The sequence below is a fragment of the Solanum lycopersicum genome, chromosome 1 (genome assembly GCF_036512215.1).
Source record: "Solanum lycopersicum chromosome 1, SLM_r2.1".
NCBI classification, from domain to species: Eukaryota; Viridiplantae; Streptophyta; class Magnoliopsida; order Solanales; family Solanaceae; genus Solanum; species Solanum lycopersicum.
The window spans coordinates 68,029,598-68,042,711 of NC_090800.1; the positions used below are offsets into that span (position 1 = coordinate 68,029,598).

General features: G+C 28.6%; 1 long non-coding RNA gene across 3 annotated transcripts; it reads right to left on the bottom strand.

Moving 5' to 3' along the window:
* Positions 1 to 5,874: 5,874 nt before the first annotated feature.
* Positions 5,875 to 10,882, bottom strand: LOC138348754 (uncharacterized). Of its 3 annotated transcripts, none has more exons than XR_011221434.1 (3): positions 10,463 to 10,882; positions 10,175 to 10,263; positions 5,875 to 7,889 (listed from the first exon to the last, which is right to left on the bottom strand). It is a non-coding gene; the product is annotated as an uncharacterized lncRNA (long non-coding RNA). The 3 variants fall into 3 exon arrangements; XR_011221433.1 differs by lacking the exon at positions 5,875 to 7,889 and adding an exon at positions 9,609 to 10,074; XR_011221432.1 differs by lacking the exon at positions 5,875 to 7,889 and having other exon boundaries at positions 9,609 to 10,263.
* Between the last annotated feature and the right edge of the window lie 2,232 nt (positions 10,883 to 13,114).

A 13,114-nucleotide genomic window follows, 5' to 3' on the forward strand; every position in this document is an offset into this window, starting at 1 on the left:
TTTATTTTATCTTATTTGTTTAATAGTGTTTGATCGTTAAAATGTTTGAATTTTTTGATAGTGGGGTGATTTGTTCTTTTGGATCTTGATGACTAGAATCTGATTATTTTTATTCAATGGGCTATATTTCTAAAATGAAAAAATTGCACAGCATGATAATTTATAAATTTTATTGGCAATAAATAGCTCACTTTAAATCTTTTAGCAAAAAAAATGGATAAACTATCTTATTAAACATACATCACTTCTATATATACTAATATTATCTTTACTTTCAAACAATTACATATATTATCACTTTTAGTATTCTATACATATATTAGTATATTATTTGAAAATACACTTTGATACTCACATCCCTTAAAACTAGGATTGATTGATTATCTAATTAATTAACTATTTCACTCCAAATTAACCACTATCTCTTAATTCTCCCTCTCATATTTAACACCTAATTATATCTCATCCTTTCTGATCAAGAATTTCAATGTACAATTTCATTTCAACAATAGCTAATCTACTCTCTCTTTTCTCAAGATATCATCACCATGGCCGACAAATTCTTCTGAACCCAAATATTATTTTGTATTGTCCATTTATAACGAGATCAAATCAAAGTAACTGCTACAGAGAAAACTTTCAATTTAGAGTGGGTCTTGATGTTTTTCATTTATAACGAGATCAAATTAAAGTAACTGCTACAGAAAAACTATCAATTCAGAGTGGGTCTTGATTGATTTGTATCCGAAAGAAATGAGTCTTAGTTTTGATATGTTTGCAACACTGCAAAATGTTACAAAAGAGTATTGTAGAGAGTCTTTGTTTGCTAGTGTTCTTCTAATGTTTTCTTTGGTTACTAATATTACTTTGATATAGCCTTCGAAACATGTGTATCTAATAAGTAGTAATCTTAATTAAGATTTGAGTTGTATTTTTAGTAATGGAGTATCTGAACATGTATATGTATCCACCATTAATTTTTGAATACATGATTTTTAACTATACAATGATATTAATGATACAGCATATGCTCTACCGTCGTGATTTGTTCCTAAATTCATGTGTTTCACCTACATTTCGTATTTTGATGCACATAATTAAATGTATATGTTTATTATGTATTCGAGATACATATTTTTGAATATAACGTATGAAATTTAGATATACATAATTAGATTTAGACGTAGATGCTTATATATTCGAGATAAATGTTTTTGAATATAACAATACTTGAGACATGAAATTAATACTAGATACATATAAAAGATACATGAAATTAATATGTTTTGTGTGTGCGCGTATGTGCGTGCATGTGTGTGTGCGTGCGCGTGCGTGTATGTGTGTGTGTGCGCGTACGTGTGTGTGTGTGTGTTTAGTTTGTCAGATACATCATATATTGATAATATATACATCAAATTAATGAATTTATTTTTTTAAGAGTGTTAATTTTAAATTGATCAAGTAATTACATTACCAAGCTATACATGTTTTTATCTTATACTAATAATATTAATGAATTTACTATTTCAAATAATAATAAAATAAAATTAATTATCTATGTATTTTGAAAATCCTCAATTACTCCTCTAATCAAGGTAATCCGTTACAACCAATTAATTTTACTTCAGTATAAAAATTCAGCAGATACATGTATTTCAGCTTCAGACTCATGTACCCTAAGCAATAAATATGATAGGGGAAGTAATATTTGAAACTATTGAGAATCTTAATAATAAAGACCTAAACTAATGGGATTTATGTGGTTTATCCAAAAAAAAATAATATTTATTCGGCATTAACTAGCTACATTTTTAAAAAGGGATTAATTTTTTTTCCTGATTTTCTCTCTATATATTCCAAGCAGTTACTCTCTCCGCCTCATTTTATATATATCTCTTTCCATAAATAGTTGGTTCATAATATTTGTCATTTCATAGAATCAATGCATAAATTACCATATTCTTCCTTTTTTACCCTTGAGTTATTAGCCTTGAAAATATACGTTTGACCAACTTAGAAAAGCTAAGTAAATAATTCATGTTCATTGGTTAAATTAAATAGTTAAGATAAATTAATTCATATTCATTATTGAAAATTTGACTTTCAAAAAAATCAAATCTATATATATATAAAGCAGAAACATTGGCCAGCTGATGTGGCATAGCTAAAAAACCAGCATTTCAATTTTCCTTTTTTCCTATTTTTTTTTATTAATTATTTCTACATAAATTATATTATTAAATAAATTGTAACTGAACCCATAAATTCTTCTTTTTCCAAAACGGCTATCCTCACTAATTGTACTATTTACTTTTCCAAAACGGCTATCCTCACTAATTGTACTATTTACTTTTCCAAAACGGCTGCTTCCACGATCTTTCAACTATTTTGACAATTCAAGTTATCATTTCATACATGTGCTATATATAAGCATTTTTTCTTTTCAATTTTATTTCATGTAACCTAAGGATTATGTTTATGTATTTATATATTTCTTATCATTGTTTATTACATGTATTTTCATTGTAAGAATTTCATTTTGATTTGTAATTTCATCACCACATATCTTTCCAACTATTACAAATATATTACTGGAAGATTGAATTCAAGTGATGTTAAATTATGAGGAGAAATTGCTTTTGACGTTCGATGAGATGGTCATAGAAAAATTATGTGAGCTGCTTCAAAAAGATCGCTGCAAAAAGTATCTTTGTAAGGTATGACTACTTTGAATTTGATGACCCTATTAGAGGTTTGATTAGGAACATGAACGGATGATACAGCATATTGTCTACATAAGTTTAAAGGCATCCATCAAATTATGATAAAATTTAAGGTGTTCTTAGTACATGTTTTAATAGGTCATTTTATTGGTGGTGCAACTGCTACTTACTTGTGAATATATTTGATGTAGGAAGTTCTAGCATCTTTTTAGAGTGAATGCAATTCATTTGTTTACACAATAAAATAAGGAGGACAATATTCAATAGAATTTTATATATTTCACTTAATTGTTATTATTTTATTTTATTGTACCATAAATTTTTACCTTTGAGGGTATATAATAACTCATATTTCTTCCTTTTAATTTGTTTGTCTTATATTTTTTTTAATCCATTTCAAAGAAAAAATGTATCTTTCCCTTTTTACTACATTATATATATATATATATATATATATATATATATATATATATATATATATATATAGATAGATAGATAGATAGATAGATAGATAGATAGATAGATAGATAGATTATAAAACTCAAAAAAAAAAACTTTCTTAAATTTCTTATCGAGTCAAAACGAGACGATCAATTTGAAATAGAGGGGTAGATGAAAGAAAAATGTGGAAAGGTGATGCCTTTATATATTAACTCGAAGACATTTTCAAGTCTAATTTTGTGATTAATTGATGACAGATATATTTGTGTAAAGTTTTTTTTGTTATGAATATTTATTAAAAGATTAAAGATTTTTATAGTGCAAAAAGAAACTAAAAAGAAGAGGAAGCAGAGGATGGTGGAGTTGAAAAAGGTAGAAAAACAATACTCTTACACGGATGAGCTTAAATTATCTACCCTTTGGAAATTTCTTATGAGATATCATAATTATCCTTAATGCTTTAGGTTTGATGTATTATAACTTTGTAGCTTTAAGTCATACCTGATTGTTTATTAATACTTTTTACGTTTTACTTAATAGTAGATTTTATTAGTTTTTCGATATTACAATACCTACAAATTTTTATTTTGTGATTTTAATCTTTTATATACAAGTTTGCTTTGTGAGCAAGTTAAAAATTTATATGTTGGCAAAACTCATGTTATAGATGTTCCGTTGTCAAAGAAAATACTTGTTTCAATTAGTTGATGAACTTTATAAAAGCTTTACATTTATTATCACTTTGCTCAATATTGGTAATGGACAGTGGAGCTTTTATTTCCATTTATAAAATATTTGGACACAGATTACAAAAGTCCAATACTTCAATTACCAATCTTAATTATCACGATATCATTTTCTCGTATGAATTTCTTGAAGGTCGTTAATAACTTTTAAATTATGAAAGTACTTCTCCATGATCCTTATGTTGTTTCTAACTATAATTAATGGCGACTTTCATGTCTTTTACGGCAATATTAGTCTATCCAATTGCTTATAGTGACATTCACATATTTATACCTCCTAAATGTCATTTCAAATTTATAATACCAAATAATATTTTACTTATAATTTTTACACTTTATCAGAATTTTCTTATCATAAGTTTTTTATTTGATCACAACTCACAAGTGAAAAAACATGAAATACATAAGGAAACATGTTCTTACCTAACTGGGGAGAAAGTGATAAATTTGAGAATAAATTTTAAACTATTTGTACTTGATGATTCTAACATCATTATTTGCTAAGAAGGTAAAAGAAAAACGGATCAGTTAATTTTTAGCCTTATATTTTATTTTTTTTATTTTGAAAATATTTTCCTTTCTGATTTTAATTTTTATTCTACTAACATGTGTATTCTCATTTTTCAATAAAAAGATTTTGTATTCTTACCTAACAGGGGAGAAGATAAAAGGATTGAATTTTTTGTAAAACTATTTATTGGATGATTTCGACATCAATTATTACTAAGAAGGTAAAATAAAATAATTTTTTTTGCAAAATATATAATTTATTTTGATAAAGAATACACTATCCTTATTTTTAAAATATTAAATTTATTAAGTGTTATTTTCTCTCATCATTTTAAAATACTCTTCATAATATAATTTAAATATATGATAATTTAATTAAAATTGATTAGAGAGGAAATATTGATTCTTTTACGATCGCTCGTAGAGCGATCAAGTTCCCTAGTAAGAATAGAAGGTTAAAGATATATCATTTTTTAATACAATGCAAAGTAAAAAGGAAACATATAAAAAGGGAGGGAGGGAGTAACATGCTTGCTTTTATTGTTTTTTTTTCTCTCCTTATAATTTGTCAACAAGAAAATTAGGTATTTCTTCATTCTCTCTCTCTACTCTTTTTTCTCTCTTTTTAAGTGTAGGATTTCTATCTTCTTCTCTAAAGTATTTATCAATCACAACAATAACTCTTCACAGTAAGTAACTCAAATCATATCAAAAGAATTTATATTGATTGTCTGGGTTATTTTTTAAAAAGAAAGTTCAGATTTTCTACATTTTTTATTTTGTAGTTGGATGCAAGATTATTTTTTTTTACAAATTTTCGTATTTGTATTATAATTTACAAAGTTTTCTTCCCCAAAAAATTACAACGTTTCATAATTTTTGGAATTGACCTTTTTTCAATTTTTAATAAATAATTAATTGATACATTTATGACAATTTTTTAAATATTGAATTTCGTTAATTGAACTTGATAATGAGTACTTATTTTGTATCCAACGAATGCATTTAAATTTGTTAATTTATAAAAACGAACACATAACGATGTAAAAATTATCTAAATTTATTAATGAATTTCGTTGACTGCATTCCAAATTAGTAATACAAGTAATTGTATAAAATTAAAAAGATACTAATGCAAACAAATGTATACCAAAGTATAAATGAATATGAACGATGTATCCAATACAAATATATACCTATTTAAATTCGAAAGATATTAATGCAAATAAATGTATATTGATTTATTACGAATACAAAAAAAAATATATCCAATACAAATGTAAAGTTAGAAAGATACTAATGCAGACAAATGTAAACCAACGAATAAATGAACATGGATGAACGTATCCAATACTAATGTATACCTATGTAAAATTTAAAATATATTAATACAAATAAATATAAATATATATCAATTTTGTTATGAATAAGAACAAATGTATGCTAATCTTGGATTAATAAATATCAATGTAAACAAATATATACAAATTCATTAAGTGAATATGAATTTAGTTCAAAAGGAAAAATAATGACAGGTAATGAACTCATATAAATACCTCTTAAATGAAAATGGTTGGAAGATAGAATACTTCTTAAATGAAAAAAATTGCATAGGTGAATTCTTTTAGATTAATTTTTACTCTTATGGGGTACTCTTTTTTTTTAGTACAACCCTATATCCTAGTTTACATTGAAATTACATATTGTTCTCTTCATCTCTCTCCTTGTCACGATTCAAAAATGGGTGGGATGACATTTGTCTTATCCCCCAAAACAAATCAACCTAAACATAAAACATAACAATGGAAATGTAAAAAGTAAAATATCAAACTATAAATGTAAATAACTTGGTCAAACTTATAAAAATCTCTGAAAATATGATTATCATGTGTACAACCCTCTAATGTATTACAATTAAATTGAAAGAAACTACAAGTCTCAAATTTCTTATTTCTAAAGTAGCACAAGATCATTATAACGGAACAAGAGAGTCCGCTAAGATGACAAGCAACTACTTCTCAAGTATCCACAGAAAAGCCTCGAAAAAAAGTAGAGAATAATAATAATCATGTGGATCTAGGCTTGTACTCGGCATGAAAATCACTAAGCACTAAGTAAAGAAAAGCAAAATATGAACATTTCTTTCACCCCAATCAAGTACCTATAAACTACAATCTTTACAGAAATCAGTCAACCTAACAATCCAAAAATCACTAAATACATAGTATAATAGTAACATCTCAGTATTTATAGATCAATAACTGTCAAGTATCAAATACCTCAATCAAACGTCTCATAAAAACGATAACAACTTCACAAATGAAAATAATATGCAATACAATGATATGTCAAGTAAAGTTATGCATGTTTATCCTACAATACACATCCACTGAATCTTAGAGACCCATGATGTATTTCTTAGTCCATGTATTTGCCACAAAGATGTGGCTTGATCCCAATTTCATTTCAATGAATTCACAACGAACATGTGGCACGTTTCTTATTCCCACTCAATGTTTTTCGCCACGAACGTGTGGCCCCATCCCTATTTCCTCTCTTCCTCACTATATCATCACAATATTGGTACATCATCAATAAAAACATAATAGTGCAATGATGATAACTCAACACCAAAATTTTAACAACAATAAATTAAAGCATATCATCAAGTGATTCATCTCATCCCAAATGCCCATAATATAATCAAGTCACACAAATCAATAAATTCTCATTTTAACCCAACTTCACTTTCCAAAATCACACAATCACTCTGGTACTTGAATTTTTCCCTTTCATATGGTATCCAAATAAACACAGGTTATTCAAATACAAAATCACAACAAGAATTCAAAACTATCAACACTCATATAAATTTTTTTGAAAAATATGGAAATGGATTCGAAAACTCGATTCTGAAAATGAAGATTAAATTTGTAAATTTAAATATGAAAGTGTAACCCAAAAAATTTAGAAGTCATTAATTGGCGAAAATCATTTGAAAGACGGAATTGTATTCCATTCATAATAATTGTTTTATCAAAGATGAAGTTTTTAAAAATCTCCTTAGGTTTGATTCCAAAATAACAATTTTTAGGTGAAAAAATCTTTCAATAATCAATAAACAATAAAAAGGAAGAGTGCACTCGATAAAACTAAAAAATTCCCTTAAAATCATCAAAGCCGAACTCTCAATATTCAAAATTGAAGAAATGGGGTTGAAACTCCAATTTTGGAAAGACATACAGCCAAGGGTCCTCCATCAAGGCGGACTCTTCCGTGGATGCGGACCGGCAACTCATTTAAGCCCGTGAATGTGACCCTTTCCTCCATGATTGCAGTGAGGATCCTGCTCCAACCCTCATTGAACGCCACAAAAAAATGTCAACATTTTAACCTCCAGTGAACGTGCTCAAGCCTTCGTGAACATGGGGTCCCAAAATTCTATCCTTTGCAAACGTGGTCCCAAGCTCTGCAAATGTGAAGGGTTGGCACCGGATACACACATCATAATATTAGTCAATAACAGAGCCTCCGAATAGACCCTCGTAATTTGTTTGGAACACCGTACACATACATCAAATATGCTATGTGAATAAGCTCTACGTTCGAAACTCAAGAGAGCCATCAAAACACAAAATCGAGGTCTTCTAAAAAATTCAATCAAGACCTTCTAAACCTAAAATCATCCCCAAATCTAACACAACCTTCATAAATCGAATTAGAGCATTACAACTCCAAATGCTGACCAAGGTAAATTCAAAAGGCTAATATTTCATAAACTTTCAACTAAGACCTAAAATCCATGAAACAACTCCAAATCTTAAACTCACAATTCTTGTAGACCAAATTCAATGTCCCGGAGTTGATGGAACTAATGAAATTTTATCTCAAAATTCAAAACTTTGATTGTTACTAAAATTCAATTTTAAACAACTTAAGCCTTTGAAAACTCAAAACTTTCAAAAATCATCTTTTACTTAAATATAAAAACTAAACTTCACAAAAAGATCAAAAACGACTCAAAGCAACTATCAAAATGGGTAAAATGATAATTTTATAAAAATTTCTCAAAAATAACCTTCTGGGTCAATACATTATCCACCACTAAAATTTATATCCATCAAACATAAAGTAAAGTATATGAAACTTTGAAAGTACGCATGTCGGACTCCATCTCTCAAGCCGCCTCTCAAACTAAATGGTGCTTCATCTTCATCTACATATAAGTAATCTCCTTGGTCCTCAGCATGCAAACCTACCCATTCAATATAGCTATAGGGCTCTTCCACAAAGGACGAATTTGAACCCAACACTACTGAATTGAACGAAAACACATGAGACTTATCTGACACATACTTCTGAAGCATGGAGACGTGAAAAATAGGATCATTGCTAACAAGCTAAGTGGCAAGGCTATGGTATAGGTTATCTCTCCAACCCGACTCAAAATCTTTAAAGGAAAAATAAATCTATGGCTAAGCTTTCATTGTTCCCAAACCTCATCACAACATTCATGTGCGAGACTCTAAGCAGAAAATGATTACTCTCCATCAACTCTAAAGATCGAACCCTCTTATCTGCATAACACTTCTCTCGACTATGAGATAACAACAACCTACCCTACATTATATAAACCTGCTCTATGGAATCTCAAAAAAATTCTATATCCAATGAGTCCATCTCAATCGAATCAAAATAATCGATCAGAGGTCTATAACTCCTCAAATCAGGCCATCTGAATAGAGGAGTGGTAATTGTGTGTCACGACTCAAAGCACAGTCTAGACGTGACATGGTGTATAAAACATCGAGAGGCTCTACACGAGTCATTTGGCATACATATAACATAATATAACAGACAAAAGTAGAAAGTTTCATATCAATAAAAAGAGTTTGACATAACAGCGAAAATCCAATCATAGTCTGACAAGCCAACCTAGTATATTAAAAAAAATGTTTGGGACGTAACCCATATTGCACTAGAAAGTAATTAATTTTCCTTAAATTTGAGGAAAATAAGTTGATTTAGAAAATATTTTCCAAAACATTTAAGCTAATTAAACATGAGAAACATGCAAGATACACCTATATTCTCTCTCAAGCAATATATGAAGATCTTAAGCAAGATTTAACCTTGCAACCTTAATTTGTAAATTAAACACATGATAGTCAAACGGAATCCATGGATATCAAATCAAAAGAGATCAAGGAATTCACATTATCCAACCAATTTAATCAAAACACAACTCCATTTGCACACCTCTAGAATAGGAATTTCAGTCAATCATAATAAAAGTAAAAGAAATATACCAAAAACATTCTCGATCATTAGATTGTTGATTTGCAATTTCAATTTCAACAATTCACTTTCAAATTCTCAAAAATTATGGGTTACAAGCTTGTTTTCACTCTACAAAATAGAAGGTTCTAATGTACTCTACTTAGAAAAGTTTTACATCTCAATTGTATGAACAAAATATACTATTTCCTCTCTATTTTCAACTATTCTTACCCTCACAACTATATGGAGGAGACCGTCATCCCGGTGATCATGCAACAATCCCAAACTTTCCTTTTGGCACAGATTTAGTCATCATATCAGAACTATTGGCATCTGTATGAATCTTTTCTAGCTTAAGAAACATAGAATCCAACCTATCTCGAATCCAATGGTATATAGTATTCAGAACAATCATGAAATGTAGAATTCTTGTCAAGTTATATAGCAAGTTGACTGTCATAATAAAACACATACCTTTCTTGAACATAATCAAGTTTCCTTAAAAATATTTTCATCCAGAGCAACACATTTTTGCAATCTAGATTGCCAAGACACAACTTTCTCTGCAAAAGTACCAAACCCTGAATTAGACTTGCGTGTATCAACATCATATGTCATAACTGAATCATTATAACCACAAAGAATTGGATTCCATGTACCAAAACACAAACTCGAACTATAACTGCCACAAAAACATCTCATGACCCACTCCACAACATTTCAATGTTCTCTTCCTAGAATAGAAATAAAATGGCTAACAACCTGAGAAATATCCGGTCTTTTACAAACCATTGCATACATCAAAATGCCATCGACTGAAGCATAGGAAACTTTCTTCATATCTCTCTTCTCATCACCACTAAGATTACACTACTTTGTGCTCAATTTAAAGTGCATAACTAAAGGTGTACTGACGACAATCATAACTTTGTCAATGTTAAATCAAAGTACTTTCAGAATTGTGATAACCACAACTTCTTGGCCTTTCAAATTTGAGCATGATCCAAACTGTTAACGAAGTGAGAAAACTTTTTTTAAACCAAATTGTTCGAGCAGAAATTTCCTGAAGCAAAACAAAATTTTCCTCTCTTTCTCTCAATCTTTAAAACAACTCTCTCTTGATTTTTCTCTCTTGTGCGTGTCTGAAAAAAAGGCCTAAGCAAGTCTTATATAAGCCATATAATATTGGGCTTATGTGCAAAAGTGAAATGGTCCAAGTAAGTCTTAACTTTCACATATATAAAAGAAAGAAGTTGTATAATCTATTTTGGTATACATATAGAAAAGATCAATTGTATAATATGTGTTTGTACAAAGCGAGAAAGAAAGAAAGATAAAAGAAAACTGGGCAGCGGATGATCGTATTTGTATAATCATAAGTGTATAGGACGAAAATATATGTTTTTTTCTATTTGTATATACAATTTTCTCTCGCTTTATACAAACACAAACACAATGTATATATTTTTGTTTGTATATAGTGAGAGAGGCGAGTGAGCGAGCGAGATCAGGAAGAGTGGCGAGCGATATCTGGGAGAGGGGAGAGCGGAACCTGGGAGAGGGGAGAGAGGGGAATGAAAATATATGTATATATATTATTTTCTTTCGCTTTATATAAAAACAAATGCATTTATATATTTGCATTTGTATAAAAGCGAGAGAGGCGAGGGAGAGAATGAAAATGGCGAGCGAGATTCACTAGGAGAAAGACGAAATAACATCAATTTGATATAAGATACAATTAAATCAAACTATCATTATAGCATTTATTTTAAATTAATAATTTGATATATATACAATTTGCCGTTTATTTATCCAACAGAGAAATGCTAGTAAAGTAATGCATAAAGATATACAAGTACGCTTAACATTAATTATTTGTGAATTCTATCCGTCAAAATTAATTCTTCATGATAATAATTATTGTTCAAATTACAAAAATTTAAAAATGGTCATTTGTGAAATTTTATCAATTAATAGTCACCTACCCCGTTTTGATATTTTATTGCTAGTCTCAGTGAATTTAATTGGTACCAAAAATTATGTCTTGACAAAACGTCAGGAAATTCCAAAAAAGGTACTGAGCTTAGCTAGACTAATTTAGAGGATAGAGAACATACGATGGAGATAGGAATATAAATACTTTCACCATCTTTGATTTTGTTGTATGACCACTGGATACACAACAAACTGAAATCATGGAGTAGTAGTTTTCATCTTCATATCTAATTATCTAAGAGGAAACATGAAAGGACAAGAGACAAGACAGGTTTGGCATAAGTGGAGAATAAAAAATTGACTATGATAACTAGTAGTAGTAGGGTGGTATACTCTTTCATTTTTAATCGATAGAATAAATACTTTTGAATTTAACATAAATTATTAGTTTTGTTTTAAATTATTGATAATCTTAAAATACTTCATAATTTGATTAACTATACTTAAATACATTATTAATTTGTCACATGCATGACATAATAAATGGTGTCAAACTCTTGTAGAGGCATGAGACACTTAATAAAAAATCGAGAGAAATGTTGATAAGACCTTTGAACTTGGCAAAAATTTAGGGTGTATTTTACTCATGATTCAAAATTGGTGTATTTAAATTTATTTAGTAGGCGTTTGGCCATGTGATACCATATCACGATATGGTACCATCAGATAAAATTAGCGTTTGGATATGCGATTTAACGTTGATTCTATCTCATGATTCCATATCATGAGATGCGATACCATATTCTCCAATATGGAATCATATGAGAATACCATATCATGATTTGAGTTATTTTAGTACAAAAATTGATCCACAAATTTATATTTTTGTTAAAACAACCCAATATTTATATCTACTAACCATTTATTTTCACATGTGAAAAAAATTTATAGTCAAATCATTACTTTTTAAAATTTATTTTTCTCACCTACATAAAATTTATTATTCTCACCAACATATAGTCACTTTAACTCACACTTCACGATTGTTGAGTAATTAAAAAAATCTTGAAGAGCCCGTGAAAGGTGTTTCATTTTACTCAAATATATTGATGAAACAATTACTTAAGTGGAGAACAAATAACTTGTTAATAATTTATTATACGATTTTATGATTTTTTAATTTATTTGATAATATTGAATAAACAATTGGGGTTATTTTGATAGTTTTAGAACTTATGAGAGTTTTATGTTTATGAGAAAATATACTATAGTAAAATTTCATATCGCATGTCCAAACAAAACTTCAATTTCATCTCATGATTCCATATCATGATATCATATCGCATAGCCAAACGGACCCTTAATGAAGTAAGTAGATGGTTTTAAGATTGTCAATAATTTGAAGAAAAAAACTAATATTCTTTGTCGAGTTTAGACGTATTTTTAATACTCCCCTCTTCTTAATTAGAAACTTTG